Here is a 21271-nt window from a genome sequence, read left to right on the forward strand (position 1 = left end):
CTCGTTCGGTCTGGAGCCTCCTGGAACCTTCTAGATTACTCTGGAGTTGACGTTTGCGGTATTCTCACTATGTAAACCTAACATGTGGACCATCTTTGGTTCTTTTCAGCTGACACCCTATAGAAACAGACAATCACCAAAACTCGTGGAATTCTGTCAGTGATAACCCTATATCTACTAGGTGTTTTGCATATAGATCCATTTTCATGTCTAGTTGACAGTTAAACTTAGGAGTTATCTACTATCAACAACTCCCCTAAGCTTACCCTTTGCTCATCCTTGAGCAAAGATAAACTCAGTGATGGATCAGGAGTTGCTACAATGCTTTCATGCCTCAAAAGTACACATGCGTTCAAACAAGAACTCTCCTTTGAAATAAAATGAACTATTCTAACTCGAAACTTACTCATATTGCCTTCCACCATGGGGCTTGTAACCATCACTTGGGTCTTGAGCAGTTAAAAGATACAACAGTGAAGTCAAGCACTATATTTCTCGTTCTTTGATCAACTATTATTCTGGAGTTTTTGCAAGATTTTCAAATAAAACTTAGAGTTTCCTTGTATGACCCTTTCAAGTCTCTCATTTGTGGTATTTCTGAATCCTTAGCAAGGCATTAATGATGTATGCCATCTCTCTACTCTCAGAGTATGTGGTATTTGTGGAATTAAGGCATAGTGGCATTATGTCCTCTCTCTCTCACCCTACATCTAATAGGCTTTTGTGGAGCTCATAGGTGGGGAGATAGCTCAAACATACTTGCAAACATATGTTGTATAGTTAAACCATGGATCCAAAGAAACTAGTCATACAATCAAATCATATGTGCATGTGAATAAGAGGAGTGAAGCAAGTGATATAAATGGTGATGATGATAGTGGTGGAGATCTAATTCTACATTTGCTCCTTGGTGATAACATACCTCCCTTATTTGGAATTTTAAGACCTTGGAGGAACTTGGCTTGCTCACTTCTCTCTTTTTCTTTCTTGGGACATTTGTCCTCTTTCTTTCTTTCCTTTCTCTCTTTTTTTTTCTGAGAGCAACCAAGCCTCTTACTAGAAATATATTAATAGGGAGTGATAACTGGAGTAACTGGAGCTTTATTGGATAACAGAAAAAGGATAGGATGGCGACATACATTTTTGGTGTTCACTCCTAGTGTAGGAGTAGAACATTTTCTAAATGAATGAAGTGAATGCATGTGAATAGAGGAATGCATACTCCCAGGGCAGGAGCAGCATAGGTGTGTGGAGTGTATATTTATGTGGGTGGTACTTCCAAGAACAGAAGTAGCACAGAGCAAATGGGGGCGTACTTCTGAGGACAGAAGCAGCATAGATTAATGGATGAAGAGCACATAATATCGACTTTAATTGCATGACTAAATACCTAAGGGACAATACAGCTTAACTACACGCAATGCCTACAAGCAGTATATGGAAGTGGATGGCTTCCTAATCTAGTAAGCATGTATATTTGGTTGTGGTAGGAATTTAAACTCTAGTCATACCGGAACTCATCATGCAGCAATTTAAGATTTTCAAAGATAAATTCTCTAGAACTCTAGTATCTCTAGGAACAAGATGGACAACAGCTCAAAACCTTCCCATATCATATCTGTCAACTACCTAGACTTAGATCAAGCATTCGCTACCCACAAGTTTCAGGTTCAGAGCAGACCTCAAATCAAAATAGTTGTTCCAAAACTTGGGAGAGTAGGCTAAAAACTAGGTACTTGAAAGGAATTATGGCAGAGCAACTATTCATCATTTCAATAAGAGATTATTATACAGGGTTTATTTTAGCAAGCAATTTCTTCCAATACTCTCCTAAATTTTATTTAGCCAACTTAATATCAAATAGAAAGATAGATATAGATATAAATAAATAGGGAAATCATTATTTGGGTTTCTATGGTTATGCATCTTTTTATTTGTTTTAGATTAACATAGCACACTTAATAAATAGATAAGTGAGTGATACTTAGGTGGATAAATGGGGGTGCTCTCCCCAAGCTGGATGTTGACGTAGTCTATTGGTATTGCTGACTGGCAGTGAAGGTGTACTAGTCCTCCCAGAGTGTGAGGGATGGTTGCTGTAGAGACAGCAATTTGATGAAGACAACACTCCGACAAGGGATAGAACGTCCTTCTACCTATTTGTTCTTCTTGATCCTTCAAATTTTGTGAAGCTCAAATAGACAACAAAGCTTGTGGAACTAATTAAGTGTTAGTGGTAAAACCTCTAAGCCTTGGTTGTCTAGAACCTTCTTAATATAATTATCATTTAGGAGGATCATAAGATATATTTTTGGTCTTTTTATGGACTCCATCTTTGTGGGCTACCGCACCACAAATTTATTCACATGGGGCTTAGCATTTTCTAGATGCAGTACTAAAAAGGGAAATATTGATAACTACCAAGTTACCTCTTGGCACGGTGTTTGGTGTTTTAGGTCCTCTAAATTGTACCTCTTACCATGTTAACTCCTTAGGTGCTTTATCTGGTCCCAAAGATGGAGTCCATGATAGTTGCACCTCTTGAGATGGTGTCACCCATGTTTATTGCTCTTCCAGTAGGTTGGAGTGTGAAGTACTGGTTGTGGGAGCTAACATTGTCTTCGCTCAGTGTGCATGTTCATAGGTCTAGGATCTTCACTTATAGGATTGTTGAGGAGTTAACTAAAGTGTGTCTTGCTCACAGAGACAAGGCAGAGATCAGGTGCATGGGTTCTGTTGGTGGGAAAACACCAACAGAACCAAATGATTTATTACTCTAGCCTTAGGCACATTGAATGAGATAAAGTTGATATATGTGTTTTGCTCTATCTAAACATGGGTGATTAATCTTAAGCACAAGTTTAAGTCGGCTTGATCCAAGGGCTACGATTATTCCTAGGGGGGTTGGAACCCCCTATAAATAAAGGGGTATTTGTTGACGGTTCTTAAGTATTAATTTTAATTATCAAATAAACAAGAGAAAGGACCAATATACAAACATCACCTAGAATTAGGGTTTGATCTGACAGAATTCCATGAGTTTTCTTGTTTATCTGTTTCTGTAGGGGGTCATCAGGAAATAAGAAAGAAAGACCCACATGTCGGGATTACATAGAGATATTAACGCATCGCGCAATTTTCTACCATCTAGAAGACTCCAGAAGCCACGGGAACGAACGGGAAGGCGATTGGGCCCGGGGGCAGGGTGCCCGCCCACCCCCCTAGGGCGGCCACCCAAGAGTTCTGCCCAAACACGTCCAACTTCGTGGATCACGCTCCACCGACCTAAAGGATCAAGGATAACCGTCCAATCAATGTCGGTTTGATCCAACAACTCACGTTCACTTGAGGGGACTATAAAACCAGACCCCCTGGCCCCTAGAGGAGACAAGTTTATCATAGAGTTGAGAGGAGCCCTCGAAGGAATACCTCTCCTCTAAATAAAATTTCTTTTAGGCTTAGTAACCAATGTGAGTAGAAATAGATCTTCTAGTTTCTACTAGATTGAGAGAGATAGAGTGGAGGTGTAGATTGGAGGAAGCCCGGCCTGTCGGTGTCTACTCCGAGCTTGTACCTGCGGGATCAAGTTCTCCTAACCCGAAGCTTGCTCCTAGGATTCTTCAGTATTTCGACTTCTAAATTCTAGTAAGTTCTTGTTTTATTGTTCTTTTGTTTTATGAGTTTACTTTAATCTCTTCGTGTAGAGTTTAGAGTAATCATCTCTAGCGTAGACATGGTGTTTGGGCTAGGTTACTCATAGATATTCCCTGACTAGCTGGACCGTGGTAGTAGCGAGGAACGTGATGTTTCCGAGTTAGCTTTGAAGACCATATCTCGTTAGCGGGAAGGATAGGGTTTATAGGTTCGGGTTAAACATCCTCTGTGGTGTCTAGATTCCGTTAGCCTCCCCAACAGAACAGCAGATTATCCTTACCAAGGTTAGAAGGAGATTACGGTTGTAGTCTTCTCTATATATCACTCACATCGAGAAACATTCATTGTAGCCTAAAGGGTTAGTAGTAATAGACCGGGTTAGTCAGATGCACTCTTTCTCCTAGTGGTAAAAAAATAAATACGATACTCTGGATAACCTCCCAAGTGAAGTGCTCACCGATATCCGTGCGCTTGCGGATCAATTCCTTATTGCGTTCCCAAATATCAACAACCACAACAAGATCTACAATATTTATGATAAACATATGCGTCTATAACCACCCTTTCAAAAACTTTAGGAACAGTGAGCATAAAGGGGTTGAAGATCTTATGTGGGGTAGTGTGAGAGAGACTAAGTGAATCAGGAGATTTTTCATATGAGTAAGGGACATATGAGATGTTGATGAAATAGCATCCTTGCTCATTGAAGCCTCCATCATTTTCTACTTCCAAGAGTGACTCGTCATATATGTCTAAAAATTTCCTTGGACCATCTCTTGAATTGATCTTATCTAAGGCCTTGTCCACCCATCCAATGGCAATAGCACATAGGTTTTTAATGCTCTCTACCCATGGATGTTGCTCTCCTCGATCTCCTATATGGTTCTGATGATTCCTATGCATGGGATATCTAGATGAATTTCTAGAATCATCAGGAGGTTTGGGGAGAGAGAGCATAGAACAAGCCATAGTGGTCAAGGATGGGTTTAGAGATGGGTTCGTATTCTATATGTAATGTGAGCATAGAAGGGGAGAGGATAAGAGTGACTTCTAGAAGGCTTCGCTCTCCTTCTATGGCATAACTAGACATGACATCCTTGGGTCTTTCTAATTGTCCTTCAAAGGGATTGGATTTGAAAAGCTTCCTAAGAAATCTCTTTTGAAGATTTAAACTATATTGTTGGTGCAAAAGTTGATCTGCAAACACAAAGGGCTAATACCCGATTCAAACGTTAAGGCGTGCCAGCCAATTTGACCTTACAACCGACAATGGTGGTAACTTGAACACTTCAGTCCCGACAACAGCGATGCGCTCGGATGTCACGGCCAAGAGGTGCTCACGCGGAACTTGAGAACACGCCGAGTTTGACTCGACGAATTCCTAAGAACTCGTAAAAAGAAAATATGACGAAGTCGTCGAAAAAGTAGATGCTGGAATATGAGTAAAAACTTGTGTTTGATCAATTGATAGATAGATCATTACATTGCCCTAGGGTCTATATTTATACCCTATCCAAAGGAATTACAACTAGACACGACTAGGACTTGAATTCCAAATTAAATGAAAAACGGACTCTAACAACTAAGGAAAACACTAAACTATCCCCCGTAACCGATCGGGATACTGCCACAGGTCAATCGGTAACCTCCGCGCTTTTCTTCTGACTCATCGGCAGACTGCCTATTGCACCCATTGGCAAACATCGGCACTGGTCATCGGTATGAACACATCACTACCCCTAGACTTAGTCATATTCAATTGTTTCCCCATCGGCACCATTCCTCCATCGGCAACTACCCTGTAGACTAGCCACCATCGCCCAATCTGCCGATCTACGCTTCATTAACTCCAGGTGCGTATCCAAAGATACGTGTCAAAAAATGGTGTCAACACATGCCTCCCAATTTCGGAGTATAAAATCATTAATGCTCCAAAATTCTCCTCAGTAACGACACTTTTCCACAATTACTTCCCTTGATTGGTAATTAATTACCAAATCTAAACAACCTCAGCCCGATTTGTCCTGTAGATTCCTTGAATTCCTCAACTTCAAACCGAATCTCCCCGGAATGTGCTCATAGGCAACATTACCGTTAGAGAGAACTACCGATGGACCGACCAAGCGATCTTGAACAGTAAGATATCTTCACCGCTCGCTGTCAAATCACCTGCACAATCCCTTGATTGTCGTGCGAACAGTTACCATATCCACCTGAACACCCTCGGTTTTCACGGATGCGGCAAAGAGATAAGTTAGATTTGCCCCTGCCCGTTTTGTCCTATAAATATTTCCTTCTCTGGTACTCCTTCTCCATCTTGTCATTCTACAGCCCAAAATCTACCTCTCTGGCGGCGGCATTGCCTGAGGACTCCAAGAACTTCAGCAAGAGCCTCCTCCAACAACCCTCGAGGTCTTCGATTTCTCCTTCCCTCAGGAAGAAATGGCCATCAACTTCGTCGTCCCCGAGGTCAGTTCACCATCCCTCTTCTTTTATACCTTTGCTGTACTCCTGTTCATCCGCAATTCCTTTTTACTGATAACCCTTTTTTTTCTTTGTTTGTTCTTTCATCCTTAAAACTTTTTAGGATTTGGCTGATAAGATCGTAATTCCTACCGATCAACCTCACTTCCAATGTCTCGGCCCGTTAGGAAATCTAGATCCCACCGATCTAATAAATGCAGAGACAAATAGAATCCCCTTCAGAGCCGAAAACTTTTCCTTAGATCTGTGGAAAGACGCTTTTTGTTCTTGGCCCAGTCCTACCATGGGATGGAAAGACTGGTTCCTGAGAGTCAGCCATTCAAATGAAGTTCAATGGGGTGAGCGGAAATTAGACCAGTGCATTAGATTGTCTCTTGCCGATATGGAGAGAAACGAGTCACTGCTGATAGCTGCCTCGCACTTTTGGTCAGACACGCTCAATGCTTTGATATTCAGCCATGGCCCTGCTTCACCCACTCTTGCCGATGTACTCATGCTCACCGGCTTAGACATATCCACTGCCGATAACAACCATTTGTTTGACACCAAGCCTAGTTCTAAGGTAGAGACTCGCGCTATCGGCGGTTGGTCTGGATATATTCAGAAGTACCGAAAAACAGGATCTGTCGGGGAAAGAGAGCAGGTCATCTTCTTGAATATGTGGCTGGATAAGTTCGTATTCTACGACCGATCGGCAGGACCAACTTCTGTCTATCTATCGGCAGCAGAAAGATTGGCCAATGGCGGCCGATTCTCTCTTGGTCGATATGTGCTCGGCTCCGTTTATCACCTCCTTCATCAGGTAGCTAAGAAACTTCTGCTAGGGCAACCCATCGGCAACTTGGGGGGACCTTGGTGGTTCATCAACATGTGGCTCAGTGTCCATATGCACAAGCGCCTTGAGTTCGACCTTTTTGCACAGCGTTTCCCTAGAGATATAGCCGAAGATCACGAGTTGGATGAGGAAGAATCGGCAACTCACCCTCCTCTGAACTATGGTGAAGCTGCCATAGTTTTACCTGGTACCGGTGGCAATGAGGATCAGGTTAGCCGATTCTTTCAGACTCTTTATGAGGGTTTGACTAAAGAACAGCGGGCATGGATGCCTTATGAGGATCCAGACACCAGATTTCCTCTGACTTTTCATCCCTTCAACAACGTTCTCAACAAAGACCATGATCTAATGATGACAATTATCACTCCGAGAGCTATACCAGTGAACTTCTTTGGCAGCGGGAAAGCTTCCAACCTCACCTACGAGTTTTACAATCCATCGGCACTGGCCCGTCAATTGGCTTTTGGACAGCTGCCGATTGCGCTCTGTTATGCCGATGTGGTGAAACTAAGGGAGATCATGACCAGTGGTCTTGAGTGGATCAGAATAGCCCAACTTCCACCAAATGCCGATACGTCAGATATCGACCTATCGGCCTGGATCCCAGCTCTCTTCATCACCCACGCGTACAAACAATGGTGGGTAGAATGGAAGGAGTATTTGTTCTGCAGATGAGCTCTCACATACCGCGGTATGATCGACTCCGCGTACAAGGTCCCCGATAACACTGTAAGTCTTCAACCGATGCTTCAATCTTGTTACTTTTGCTTTTATCGGCAACTTACTTCCTCTATTTTACACAGGTCGATGATATACCACCGTCAATCAGCAGAAGTGGTAGGCCGATTGAACTTCTTCCATCGGGCCCAATTTCTTTGATCGGCAATAACGCCCTAAGTTTGGCGGCCCTAATGCACCGGGGTGCGCGTTTCAAGAAAATCACCACCAAGCGGACCAAGACATCCCCATCGGTCGCTGCTACTGCTCTGGCGCAAGTTTTCAAGGTAGAAAGTCTTTAACTCTTCAATTTATACTGATCCCATTCCATACTTACATGGCCTTTTCAGGATACATTAGCAGCCATGGGCACCTCATCGGTAACTTTCACTTTCTCAACCAAAATTCCATTAATACTCTGTTAAACTTGTACTTATGAAGCCTTTATTGTTGTATCCGCAAACTGGCAAATCGGCAAAGACCAGGAGCACCAAAGCAAGTGCCGATGCCCCCCAAGCTAGTCAAGCTAAGAGAAAGGGTCCCAAGAGTACCAAGTCACAAGCAAAGCGTCAAAGGACAGCATCACCTCCTCCCCTTCCTCCAAGGTCACCGATTCACGTGGAATCATCCCCTTCTTCACCAGAAGCTCCGACACAACAAGCACCATCCCCTCCTCAGCCACAAGAAGAACCTTAGCCAGAGGAGACATCCGCCGATGTACATAAGCAGACCGCCGATCCAGTAGGTTCAATCATAGCATCGGTAGTCTCCTCGATTCAGACAAGCATCGCACCGCCTCAAGGTAAAGTATTATCCATAAAATCATTGCCGATGGACTTATCTTCCCACCTAATAATTATTCTTGTTAATTTCTTTTAGCTGATATTGTCTCATCGGCAACTCCGGCCGATCAACCTGTGGTACCATTGGCCTCAACTAGCCAGAGGCGAGAGATAGCTTTGAAACAAGTAAGCTATTTGATTATCATCCTTTATTTTACTAATATTTCATCATCAAATAACTTATCTCCCTTTATTTTTCAGGAACAAGATTCTCCCGACAGCCTGTTCTCTTTTGGCATCGAAATGTCCGATGATGAAGGCGAGGAAGCAAGCTCCTCTCAAGCAATCAGGATTTCATCGGCAGAAATCAGAGCAAAGCTGGAAGATTTACTAGCCCTACTTCATCGAGATACAGCCCAACTAGTTGATGACTCCGATCCAACCAAGGCTCTGTTTAAAGCTCTGGAGGCCAAGTTCCTGCCGATGCCGAGGAGATCCTTTTCAAGGCTGCACACTTGGAGAGTCGACAGCTTCAGTACCAAAAGGCTACTCAGCGCCTTGCTGATAGAGCCACTCATGCCCAGCTTTCAGAGGAGGTGATGAAAGTGAAGCACCTTGCCGATGAGAAACACAAGAGCATCGGCATTCTGAAATCCTCCGGGGACATACTGAAACAAAAGATCTCCGATCTATCGGCAAAAAGGGAAGCCTTGTTGGCAGAGCTTAAGAAAGTAGAAGAAGCTCTGTCCCAAGCTCAACAGGAAGAAAGTCAGCTGCCCGAAACAATCAAGATCCTTGAACAAGAGCGAAACGCCCAAACTCGCAAGACACTGCAGATGAAGAAGAAGTTGAAACTGGTGGAAGGCTCTGCCGATGAAGATATCAAAGAGATAGAAGAAGCTGATCAAATCCGTCTGCGCGCTATATCGGCCATCCAAGCCTTGCTGAACGTATGAATTCTTCATCGGCGGTGTGCTTTGCTTCCTCTGAGCATTTTGGTCCAGCCGATAGGACTGTTATCGGTATTTTTTTTAAAACATTGCATTTAGTCCCAGATACATCTCAATCCAGCCGATAGGAGTGTTATCGGCACTTAAACTTTTATGCATTGACCCATATACTTGGGTAATATTTCTTTAAATATTTTCCATTCAATGCTCTGGGAAATTCAACTCCTTCGAGGGTTTCCACAATATAGGCATTACCAGGAGCAGACCGGCTTATTCGATAAGGACATTCCCAATTGGGAGACCATTTGCCAAACTTTGAACTTTTAGTCCCAATCGGCAATATCAGCTTCCATACCAAATCACCATCGGTAAACTCCTTAGCCTTTACCTTTTTACCATACCACTTGGCAACTCTCTTTTTATTTTCTTCTATACTTACCAAAGCCCTCAGCCGATGTCCTGCTAAATCATCAAACTCGTCTTTCATCAAAGTAGCATAGTCATCGACAGCCAGCTGATCTTGGAAAGATAGTCGCCTAGACCCAGTCTTAATCTCCCATGGCAATACTGCATCGTGCCCGTATACCAACTGATAAGGTGAAACTTTGGTCGACCCATGACAAGTCATCCGATAGGACCACAAAGCTTCATTCAACAATGTATGCCACCTCTTAGGATTTTCCTCAATCTTCCGTTTGACGAGTTTAATAATCCCTTTGTTAGACGCTTCAGCCTGCCCATTGGCTTGAGCATAATAAGGAGAAGAATTCAACACTTTAATTCCCATACCGATTGCAAATTCATCAAACTCTCCCGATGTAAATATAGTACCCTGATCGGTAGTAATTGTTTGAGGAATGCCAAATCGGTAGATAATATGCTCTTTCACAAAATCAATCATATTAGCCGATGTAACTTTTTTCAAAGGAATAGCTTCAACCCACTTAGTGAAATAATCAGTGGCAACTAAGATGAACTTATGCCCTTTGCTCGATGGTGGGTAAATCTGGCCGATGAGATCAATAGCCCATCCCCGGAACGGCTAAAGTTTAATGATAAGATTCATGGCCGATGCGGGTGCCCTTTGGATATTGCCAAACTTCTAACATCCTTGACATCCTTTGAAATACTTAAAGCAATCCTCAAGTATGATCGGCCAATAATACCCATTTCTTCTGATCATCCATTTCATCTTAAAAGCCGACTGATGTGCTCCACACACTCCTTCATGAATTTCTCCCATCAAACTCTTAGCTTCATCATCACCTAAGCACTTGAGAAGAACCCCATCGATTGTTCGATAATAAAGCTCACCCTCGAGGAGCACATATTTGGTAGCTTGAAACTGGATACGCCTCTCAACCTTCTTAGATGGATCCTTTAAATAATCAATAATCTCTTTTCTCCAATCTTCGGCACCGATTACCGATAACACACTCAATATGGGTTGATATCCCGAGACATACTGAGCCAACCGATTAGCCTCCTCATTATGTAATTGAGGAACATGTTATAATCGGAAATCTTTGAATTCCCTTAACTATTGTATACTCTTTTCGTAATAAGTTATCAGGACTTCGCTTCGGCATTCATAACTTCCAGCCAATTGATTTATAACCAGCATAGAATCCTCAAAGATTTCAACAACATCAGCATGAACCTCTTATAACAATTCCAACCCCCTGATCAAAGCTTGATACTCGGCTTGATTATTCGTTGACGTGTCAACAATCGGCAAAGAGAACTCATATTTCCTTCCCTGAGGTGAAATTAACACTATGCCGATTCCTGCCCCCCGGTCACACGTGGATCCGATCAAAGAAGAGTGTCCAAGGCACAATTTTCAAAGTCTCCACTACACCGCAATGTTGAGTCACAAAATCGGCTATAATTTGCCCTTTAACCGCTTTAGCCGATTCGTAACGTAGATCAAATTCCGACAGTGCCAAAATCCATTTACCGATTCTACCACTCATAATCAGCATAGATAGCATATATCGGACCACATCATCTTTGCATATAACAGTGCATTTGGCCGATAGCAAATAGTGCCTCAACTTAGTGCAAGAAAAATATAGGCATAAACATAATTTTTCAATGGCCGAATACCTAGTCTCAGCATCAATCAATCTTCTACTTAAATAGTAAATCACACGCTCCTTCCCTTCAAATTCTTGAATCAAAGCCGAACCAATGACCATCCCATATCTAAGGCCAACTGTTGCTCTTCTCCCCATATAAATTCTTGATCGGCTTTCAATTTAAGTAAAGGACTAAAAGCACGAATTTTACAAGATAAATTGGAAATAAACCGCCTGATAAAATTTATTTTGCCGATCAGAGATTGGAGCTCAGTCTTGTTGGTAGGAGCAACTATTTTGTTAATAGCATCGATAGATCATCTGCTAATTTCAATTCCCCTTTGATGCACCATGAAACCAAGAAACTGCCCTGCCGATACACCAAATGCACACTTGTTAGGGTTCATCTTTAAACCATGTTTTCTTGTGCACTCCAACACTTTTCGCAGATCGGCAAGATGCTTTGTGAAATCCCCAGACTTAACCACCACATCATCAATGTAAATTTCTACCAGCTTGCCGATGAACTTATGAAAGATAAAATTGATAGCCCTTTGATAGGTAGCACCAGCATTTTTCAAACCAAAGGTCATGACTATCCATTCAAATAACCCAACATGACCAGGACGTCTAAATGCAGTCTTTGGAATATCTTCCTCAGCTATGAATATCTGATTATATCCTGCATTGCCATCCATAAAGCTTATGACCTGATGCCCAGCCGCAACATCAACTAGTAAATCGGCAACTGGCATCGGGTAACCATCCATCGACGTAGCTTTGTTAAGATTCCTGAAATCAATGCAGACTCGAAGCTTCCCATTTTTCTTGTAAACTGGAACGACATTGGAAATCCACTCGGCATACCGACACTGCCGAATAAATTAAGCTTCAATAAGTTTGGTTATTTCGGCCTTAATATCAGGAAGAATATTAGGATTACATCGGTGAGCTGGCTGCTGATGTGGCCGAAATCTAGATTTGATAGGTAACCGATGTTCAACAATTAATCAGTCTAAACGAGGCATCTGGGTATAATCCCAAGCAAAGCAATCTTTATATTCCTTTAACAAATCGGTTAACTGTTGCTTACACTCAGAATCTAACTTAGCACTAATAAAAGTAGGTCTAGGTTTATCTCCATTACCTATATCTACCTCTACTAAATCATCGGCCGATGTGAACCCCTGGCCTAATTTTCCATCATCGGCGAACCTATCCATTAGAACTCCTCATCAGAACCGACTGCTTGGATCGGTGGAATTTCATAATTGGCAACTTTGAGGAAATCCTTTTCCCAGATTTCTCCTAAGATGCACCTGGTCCTTTCATAAGTATCCGCTTCTGCCGATGCGATGACATAAGAGGAATCTCCCGGGATAATCTCAATCTTGTCACCTACCCACTGAACCAATCATTGGTGCATTGTTGATGGAATACAACAATTGGCATGAATCCAATCTCTTCCCAACAGTAAATTGTAAGCACCCTTTCCATTGATCACGAAGAAAGTTGTCGACAAAGTCTTGCTGCCGATGGTCAACTCGACGCATATTGCCCCCTTAACTGGAGACACATTTCCTTCAAAGTCCTTTAGCATCATATTGGTCTTGGTCAAATCTTGATCTCCCTTCCCAAGCTTCCGATAGACTGCATATGGCATAATATTGATAGCAGCCCCACCATCAACCAATATTTTGGTCATCGGCTGTCCATCGACTCTTCCTTTGACGAACAAAGCTTTAAGATGCTGCCTTTCATTGTCGGCAGGTTTTTCAAAGATAGCCGTCATCGGACCCAGAGACAACTGAGCTACCTTGTCGGAAAAATCCAGCTCCTCAACATCACTAGACGGCGCAAGGAACTCCATCGGCAACATAAATACCATGTTAACATCTGCCGATGGTCCTTTTCCTTTTGGATCAGGTTGCTGCTGATCTTCAGATTTGCCAGAATTCTCTCCCTTGCTCAAATCTTCTCGTCTTTCGTGCTGCAGCCTTCTTTTCTGTGTCCTAGTCAATCCCTCTGGACACCACGGAGGAAGTTGTGGCTGTTTTGCCGATGGGCGACGATTTTCCCTTGACTCCACTCGATAGGTATTAGCATCCCTGCAAAATATGAATTCATCGGGAACTCATGCATCGGCCATCTCTTCAAGCTCCTCTTGGTTCCTAGGAAAATATCCGACACGGTCACCAAGTCTGTCATGCACACTGAGTCTGCCCCCCAGCCGATCATGAACTGACGCTCTCCCCCTAATCGGCCCGTTAAATCGCCGATCATCATTCTGATACTGCTGATTAGGTCTATCATACCGATCATAACCATTGTATTCAGGGCAATCCCTAACAGTGGGCAATTTAATGTTTTGCTCCCAACAATGGATAAAGAATGGGCAGTTCCAGTGATCTCACGTCGCTGCCAAGTCTCCCGATGCCTTCTATGAGTTATCACAATGCCAGATCGGGGAGGCCTTCCTGAGCTAGTTCCTTCCTCGATCAAACCTTTTCCTTTGGCATCGGCAGCAGTAATCTGATGCTGAGGATCCACCAATGCACTTCTTTCAGCTGCTTCTCAGGTCAAAACCTTGGCCTTTCCCTTAGCATCCAACATATTTGTTGGGAAAGGGTGTTGGTCGATTTTCAACGGCTTCTGAGCTTTGGAATTATCAAACTTGATCCTCCCAGATTCTATAGCCGATTGCAGTTGTTGCCTGAAAACCTTGCACTCATTTGTGTTGTGAGACGTTGCATTGTGCCACTTGCAGTACTTCATCTTCTTTAACTCTTCAGCCGATGGAATCACATGATTAGGTGATAACTTGATTTGCCCTTCCTGAAGTAGAAAGTCAAATATCCTATCGGCTTTGGTGATATCAAATGCAAACTTTTATGGTTCTTTATGCCAAAAAGGGCAAGACATCGGCTTCTTATTTTTCACCCACTCTGCCAAGCCAATGACTGGCTCCTCATCAGAATCTGAGCTTGCTGCCTCATCAACAAATGACACCTTTTTATTCCATGCTCTCTTGGGCTCAAAAGGTTTAATATCTTGGTCAGAAATCCTCTGCACCAAATGACTTAGACTTTCGAACTCTTGAGAAGCATACTTGTCTCTGATATGCGACAACAATCCCTGGAAAGCCAAATCGGCTAGCTGCCGATCATCCAAAACCAAACTATAGCATTTATTCTTAACTTCTCGCAACCTCTGCACAAAGCTTTCAACCGATTCATCATTGTGTTGTTTCAATCTGACCAAATCGGTGATCTTCTTCTCATGGACTCCAGAAAAGAAGTATTTATGGAATTGTTTTTCTAGATCGGCCCAAGTGACCACTGAGTTGGGAGGTAACGATATAAACCAAGTAAAGGCCGATCCAGACAAAGATGACGAGAACAAACGAACCCTTAACTCGTCTCTGTTAGCAGCCTCCCCACATTGGATGATGAACCTGTTAACGTGCTCCATGGTTGATGTGTCATCTTGTCTAGAAAACTTAGTAAAATTGGGTACCTTGTACCGATTTGGAAGCGGAATCAGGTCATACGTGGGAGGATACGGTGTCCGATAAGAGTAAGTGTTGACTTTGGGTTTTATCCCAAATTGGTCTCTCATTACTTCAGCTATCTTATCGGCCCAATAAGCATCGGCGTCTTGCCGATGAGGCGGTTGTGGATCTGGCACCTGCTAATATGCTTCCACGTGTCTCTGAGGTGCACGATCTGCATGGAACATTGGGTTAACCATCTGACCACCAATCTGCTAACCAAGATTCATCGGCTAGTTAACCAACCCTTGATTCTGAAACCCAGGTTGGATTTGTCCTTGTTGAAACCCTACAGCCTGATGATTCTGCTGAGGCATCTGTGGAAAGATTAACTGCCCTGTCCATCCACTGTTAGCATTCATCGTCATAGGCCCTGCCGATGACTGGTAATTGGGCATCATCATTGAATTGACATACCCTGGCTGTGTCATAAACCTCTGCTGCGTCGGCATTGGATCTGCCGATGCATTAGGCATCTGAAACTTTAGAGCTTGAGAATTCCCGGTATAAGGCCTTGCAGTAGTAGTTGTAGTGTACTGAGGACTCTGATTCATCGGCAGATTTGGAGGTGCCGATGCCATAGGAGCCTTGCCTGTCATATCAGCCACTTGAGATGTTCCAGGAGTTTTTGCCATCATCTCTGGGGGCATACCATAACCCCACCAGTTGGGAGGAATAGATCCCGACATTGCCGATGCCAATAGATCTGTGGCAAGCTTGATTTGCCCGTCTGATGTCGATGGATTGGTCGTCATCGGTGTAGATTGCGCATTAGTGAGCCCTAATGTGCTTGGAGGAGAAGTAGCTTCTGTACCCGCAACGGCTGTAGTAGCCAATGGAGCTGTAACTAATGATGACCCTAGCTGATGATAGGCAGGACCCACATAATTTGGTGGCAATTGACCTTCCTTGAAAGTTCCAACCACCGCATTGAAAACCGTATTGGACAGTACACCAGCTTGAATGATCAAGGCACGATTAATAGCACTGTCAACTTTGTCTTGAAGTTTACCAGGATTGACTTCAAAAGTTATCTGCCGAGGTGCCGGCAATGCTTCCTTTTGGATCACCTCGCCGCTCCTGTTGATACTGAAGGATTTCAAGCATTGCTGCTTGTATTCCTCCATGGCTTTTGCCATGGCTTGCTTCTACTCATCTCTGAGATTGGCTTCCGTCACGGGAATAACGTTCTCCAAGTCGAAATCGGTGTTCGACATGTTGATCTTGATCTTGAATTGGTCCCACCGGGTGTGCCAAAAGATGTGTTGATGCAAAAGTTGATCTGCAAACACAATGGGCTAATACCCGATTCAAACGTTAAGGCGTGCCAGCCGATTTGACCTTACAACCGACAAAGGTGGTAACTCGAACACTTTAGTCCCGACAACAGCGATGCGCCCGGATGTCACGGCCAAGAGGTGCTCACGCGGAACTTGAGAACACGCCGAGTTTGACTCGACGAATTCCTAAGAACTCGCAAAAAGAAAATATGACTAAGTCGTCGAAAAAGTAGATGCTGGAATATGAGTAAAAACTTGTGTTTGATCGATTGATAGATAGATCATTACATTGCCCTATGGTCTATATTTATACCATGTCCAAATGAATTACAACCGAACACGACTAGGACTTGAATTCCAAATTAAATGAAAAACGGACTCTAACAACTAAGGAAAACACTAAACTATCCCCCGTAACCGATCGGGATACTGCCACAGGTCAATCGGTAACCTCCGCGCTTTTCTTCAGACTCATTGGTAGACTGCCTGTTGCACCCATCGGCAAACATCGGCACTGGTCATCGGCATGAACACATCACCACCCCTAGACTTAGTCATATTCAATTGTTTCCCCATCGGCAACTCCCCTGTAGACTAGCCACCATCGCCCAATCTGCCGATCTCCGCTTCATTAACTCCAGGTGCGTATCCAAAGATACGTGTCAAAAAACGGTGTCAACATATATATACTAAAAGATCTCTTATGAAGCGGGAAGTTTAAACTCCTCCCAAAATCTTTTTGATGGTGAATTTGGATGATAGCCAAATCATGGGATTGGAATATTTGCGAAGTGGCTATGAAAACTTCCTCTTCTATTTTGGGGGATGACTCCTTCTCTACCTCTAGGATTTTATCATGAAGGCTAGTGCAAGGGGTGTGTCCAGTAATAAGGCAAACCTCTCCTCACTATTGGATAAAGAAAGGAAGATTTCTCCTAAGGTGGTATTTTCAAGACCCGTATAAAAATGTTGAAGAAAAATAGGGTCTTGTAGGTCTAAGCCTAAATTTATAGTAAAATTACAAGATTCCTTAGGTGTCGCTAAAATTTCATTACCTACTTCATCAGAAGATAGGACCTTGGGTACATTACCTTCTTGATAAGAAGATATGACTCTAGCTGTAGAAAAGGGCTGGCTTTGACTTATTGCAACCAAACATGGGTGTAGCTCATAGCTAGATGTGAGAATCATGGGTTCTAGTGGCTCTAAGCTTGCGCTCATGGGTGCAGGAAATTGATAGATAGGCGTGGAATTTGGTTTATCCATAAGGATAGAAAAGAAAAGGAAAAAAAGATGAGATAAAAGAAAAAGTTAAAAGTATAATACAAGGTAGATTAAGACTAGGTTATCTAAGCAGACTGTCTTTCTCTGCGGCAACGGTGCCAGAAATGCTTGTTGATATTAGTCACGGACACGAAAGAATCTAAATAAATAATCCGCAAGCGCATGGATATCGGTGAGCACTTCACCCAAGAGATAAGTCTAGAGTATCGTATTTATATTTTTACCACTGAAAGAAAGCGTGTAAAATACTAACCTTGGTCATAACTACTACCCACGGGCTGCAAGACAAGATAGTGAGATATGAGCGATATAGAGAGAACTCCTTCGTCAGTCTTCTTCTAACCTATGGTAAGCTATGCAGATATTGTTCTAAGGGGAGTAACTAGAGAAAAGCAACTCCTCAGAGAGTGCTTAACCCTAGCACCATATATCCTACCTTACCTCCTGACGGGACGTGGATTACTGAGACCTGAGAGGATTGTCACTTCCCCCGAAAAAGGCTACCACAAATCCAGCTATATAGGGAGTATCTATGAGTGTTCCTAGCCCAAGCACCATGCTTACACTACGAACAATTACTCTATTCCCAAGCGTAAGCGAATAAAGTAAACTCATAAACCAAAGAAAAATAACTTACTAGTATTAGAAGTTGAATTGCCGAACAATTTTAGAACCAAGCCTCGGGTTAGGAGACTTGATCCTGAAGATACAAGGAAGAAGACACCAACAGGTCGGGCTTCCTCCACTTCTATCTCCACCCTATACTCTCTCAACCTTTCTTGTTGCTAAAACCCTAAAGAGACAGATCCATTCGAGGGAGCCCTCTCTGTCTAACTCTCTTTGGAAAATATGAATTAGGGTTTTAGAGTTACATCTCAAGGGGGAGGTACCACTTTATTTATAGGGGGATCCAACCCCCTAGGAATAACCGTAGCCCTTGGATCAAACCGACTTAAACATGCACTTAAGATTAATTCTCAAAGTCGGTGGAGGCTGATCCACGAGACTCGCTATGATTGGTGGAGGTACAGGGCGGGCGCCCCTGCCCTTCTCGGGCGGCCGCTCGGTCCCCGGCTCCAATTTGCTTCCCGTTCGGTCTGGAGCCTCCTGGAAACTTTTGGATTACTCTGGAGTTGACGTTTGCGGTATTCTCCCCATGTAAACCTGACATGTGGACCATCTTTGGTTCTTTTTAGCTGACACCCTACAAAAACAGACAAGCACCAAAACTGATGGAAATTTGTTAGTGATAACCCTATATCAACTAGGTGTTTTGCATATAGATCCATTTTTATGTCTAGTTGACGGTTAAAATTAGGAGTTATCTATCGTCAACACGCCCACTCTGTCCTGGGCGGTCGCCTAGGGGCAGAAGCCAATCAGCTTCAACCATGTGGATCCTGCCTCCACCAACTTTGAGGATTAATCTAAAGTGCACGTTTAAGTTGGTTTGATCCAAGGGCTGTGGTGCTTCCTAGGGGGCTATAAATAAAGACCCTGCCCCCCTAGAGAGGAGGATAAAAATAGAAGAGTTCATTATTCTCTAAATTAGATAGAGAGGGGTCCCTGGATCTGTCTCTATAGGTTCTTAGCGACCATCTCAATTAGATCTCTATAGTTCTTTAGCACAACTACATAGGAATAGATCTAGAAGGAGTCAAGTTAAATCTTGGAGTCTGGATCTTCACTTCTTGGTAAACTCTTACTCTCTTTGTTATATTTATATTAGTTCTTGCTACTATGAGTATGAATTTCATCTATTTGATTATATCAGAATTGATTTTATTCTATTTGCTTATGTTCTTAATTATATTTTTCTGGGTCTACTTTGATTATATGCTTAGCATAGTTGGATTAAAATTATGTTTATGCATTGGATCATATAGCGCTTACTCATTAGGCCGATGGGTAAGTGATAGATATTGTCTAGGCGAGGTGCCTAGACCGTATTTATCTCTGATTACCCCTTATAGTCCGGAGCTTGAGGTAGATCACGAGAGTGATAGTCCTGTTGAGTCCTTTGTATTCTTTCTCCTGATTATAATGATTGTAGAGAACCATTATTACAGGGAAGTTCTTGCTATGTTCATGATCTTTCTTGCTAATATCACTATGCATAGATATAACCTTTTCTAGTAATGATGCAAGGAGTACTTGCACTAATCATAGTATGTTTTGACAGTATAGTTAGGATACTTAGGATTTATTCTTGTAGATCGTCATAATACCATGCTAGTGCTATACACTTAGAGTAATCTAATTGAGATGATTATCATGTTTATCTTATGGTTATAAACTCTTATTTATCCTTTGTCACTTATTATTCATATTCATATATTTATCTTATATGACACTTACCCTATATGGGAGATAGATAACGACATGGTTAAGGTCTCCATAATTACATGCAGTGTTCATTGCTCATTATCCAATGTATGTCCCTTCCTAGGGGTAAATATATAAATAATGATACCTAGAATACTTCTAGCTAAAATGCTACATCGGTATTATCTGTGCGCTTGCGGATCCTTTATTTATTCCTAGAAAAGCAAATAGATTTAATACCAACACTTCTACATCATGTTAGGGATGACAACCTAGCTTAAGTGATGTTAAGTAATTTTGACGCTATTGCTAGGGATAGGTTTAAGAGTCTATTTTTAGTACTTGCGTTAGGAAGTGTCAACAAGCATTTTTGACGCCGTTGCCGGGGAAGGTGAAGGCAAAGGATAATGAGCACCACTGCATCAACTCGTGGATTGAGCACCATCCACCCTTCTCACTCATACAACTTTACCCTTGTCTTTTTGTCTATTTTTATCATATGCAGGGTAATGTATGAACAGGTTTGATCTCCCAGATAACTTCATTGATAATCTAGAGACATTGATCCGGAAGACAAAGGCTAGGTTGAGAAGGAACCAATCAACATCATCAACATCTTAGCTTGCCAATCCTCCTGAATTAGATGATCAACCTACTCAAAGTTTGATAGCAAAGATTGACATCATGGCTGATAAGTCACTTCATGAGTTCTCAGCTTCTACTACGACCAACATCCGTACTGGACCAGCTGTGGATATTAATGGATCATTTGAGCTCAAGCTGGCGCTGATCAACATGGTGCAAGCAAGCCAGTTCTAAGGGAAGGCCCATGAAGATGCTAGTGCTCATCTCCAACACTTCCTGGAGATCTGCAGCACTTTCACTATCAACGACGTCCCCAAAGATGCTATATTACTTCACCTTTTCCCATTCTCACTCTTGGGGAAAGTGAAGCAATGGTTCTACACCAATAAGGAGAAGAATACTACGTGGGCACTATGTTCCACTAATTTCCTGGCAAAGTTCTTTCTCATAGACAAGACCAGTGCTCTGTGTGGAAGATATTGAGTTTTCAGCAACAACATGATGAGACAGTCCCAGAAGCTTGGAAGCACTTTCAAGACTACATACTCGAGTGTCCTCATCATGGGATAGATAATTGGCTGCTCAATGCGACATTCTATCATGGGCTCAGCAACAGCACTCGTGAAACCATGGATGCGGCTGCTGGAGGAGCATTCTTATCACTTACTATTTCTCAAGCCACTGCTCTTGTGGAAAATGTTGATATTTGGGAACGCAATAAGGAATTGATCCGCAAGCACACGG

The sequence above is a fragment of the Sorghum bicolor genome, chromosome 2 (genome assembly GCF_000003195.3).
Source record: "Sorghum bicolor cultivar BTx623 chromosome 2, Sorghum_bicolor_NCBIv3, whole genome shotgun sequence".
Lineage (NCBI taxonomy): Eukaryota > Viridiplantae > Streptophyta > Magnoliopsida > Poales > Poaceae > Sorghum > Sorghum bicolor.